General features: G+C 39.5%; 1 pseudogene; it reads right to left on the reverse strand.

Moving 5' to 3' along the window:
- Positions 1-1,070: 1,070 nt before the first annotated feature.
- LOC110316822 lies at positions 1,071-1,877 on the reverse strand (annotated as a pseudogene).
- Positions 1,878-2,174: the final 297 nt, after the last annotated feature.

Genomic DNA, 2,174 nt, shown 5'->3' on the forward strand with positions numbered 1-2,174 from the left:
TTGGGTACTCTAAACTTTTGGGCTAATATCCACTTATCAGTAAGTACATACCTACCATGTGTGTTCTTTTGTGACTGGGTTACCTCACTCAGGATGATATTTTCAAGTTCAGTCCATTTGCCTGTGAATTTCATGAAGTCATTGTTTTTAATAGCTGAGTAGTAATACAGTATGTAAATGTACCATTGCTGGTGGGATTGCAAGCTGGTACAACCACTCTGGAAACCAGTCTGGTGGTTTCTCAGAAAATTGGACATAGTACTACCAGAAGATTCAGCAATACCACTCCTGGGCATATACCCAGAAGATGTTCCAACATGTAATAAGGACACATGCTCCACTGTGTTCATAGCAGCCTTATTTATAATAGCCAGAAGCAGGAAAGAACCCAGATGTCCCTCAACAGAGGAATGGATACAGAAAATGTGGTACAGTTACACAATAGAATACTACTCAGACAATTTTTAAAACTTACCAAACTAAAACAGAAGGATGAATGGTACATAAGAAAGAGTATTTCAATTAATTGTTAATTGGCTTTTTAAAAAGGAAATACTTCTGTCTTTTCTGGAACAGAAACTATATAAGAGCTTACACAGAACAATATAAGAATTAAGATATTCTTCTTGAGAGCATTAAGATGAGTCTTCTCACACATTTATAAGATGGGATAGGTGAGTGATGGAATTCATAGAAAAACATGGCTACTGAAATATAACAAACAATAAATTTAGACAATTAAAAAACAGTAAAACCAAGAAGTAGCATTTCAGCCTCAAAATGCTCAATAAAAAGTATATTGTAGAGGATGATACACAAAAGTTTGTGTAAAAGAGAGCAAAATATATATATATATATATGGGCCAGTGGGATAGCAGATGACTCCATGGAAATATAGAATCATGGTTCTGGGAAGAATAATATGTACTGACCCTGGAACTGCCCCCAATAACTTTGATTCTCTCATATTGACATCTAGTCCATGAGGGAAGCAATGCTAGCAGTAGTTAGGAACAGACCACACTGTGACCATGTCCTTGTCAAATGAAACTTACAGTCTTCATGCAAAGCTAATATGCTCTGAAGATGAATTTTAAACAGTTGAAATGAACAACCTCATTAGCAACTTTTCCTTCACAAAGCCACCCTTGCCTTTGGGACTTAATGCCCAATTGTCTCTACATTTTCAGGTGCTAATCATGCCAGGTCAAAGGTTTCTTTGTGAAGGATTTCCTGACTTGATCAATGATTTGAATTTAATCCAGTGTTTTGATACAAAGAGATAAATGCCAAGAACAGACAAAATCTGCTCATCAATTAATGCTGCTACTGTGAGCATGTCAGAAACATTGGTACAGTATCTCCAGGCATTAGCATTTCCCTGTTTGGTTTGGCACGCATCATAAAATCCGTACACCTATATTATCTGTCCACTCTCATGATCTCCTCTTTAAAATGTAGTATGATCAGGCCATTTAGCCTTTAGTGCAAGACGGTAAGTGAAGGACTCGACTCCAAACTATAGTAACCTCTGTCTACACCCTAACCCATAAATATGCAGTTTGTGTCAGGAATCTAAACTCCAGGTCTGAATAGCTTGCCATTGTCATAAACTGTCCGTGCATGCCCTCCCTCCTCCCCCAAAACTGTTGCTGGCATTGATGCTGGCTAGAGAATGAGCTCTTCCAAAAGCAGATTACAAAATCACAGGGCTGCTTCAGGTGTTTCTCAGGAAGGTACCTCCTCTGCCATGTCGTCTCCAGGGACTTGTCCGGATCCAGAAGTTCCAGTTTAGGGAAAACGAGCTGCAGCAGAGCTAGGAGCAGAGGCAGTGGGCACTGAAGCCTGGACTCTCCTTTCACATTCTTAATTAGCATTTATTGCTATTGTGCAGGTGGGAAAGTTACAGACCTCCATGCATAAAGGGTCAAATTAGAGCTTTCATTAGCGGGCAACAGAGAGCAGGCCACGGCCCCAAAGAATTCTCTACCCTAAACTCAGGTTTGTTTGTTTTTTTTTTAAAGATGAAAACACAGTGCCATCTTTGTCAAGTGTAGGTCAGGGGAATCTTGTAGCATTTGTGTTAGCAGAAAGATGTTGGTTATATATGAGCCATGGGCCACTATGGACAAGGTCGTGGAAAGTTCAGAATGTTCTGCTAAGGTAGAAGTGAC

This window comes from Mus pahari, chromosome 2, assembly GCF_900095145.1.
Source record: "Mus pahari chromosome 2, PAHARI_EIJ_v1.1, whole genome shotgun sequence".
Classification (NCBI taxonomy): Eukaryota; Metazoa; Chordata; class Mammalia; order Rodentia; family Muridae; genus Mus; species Mus pahari.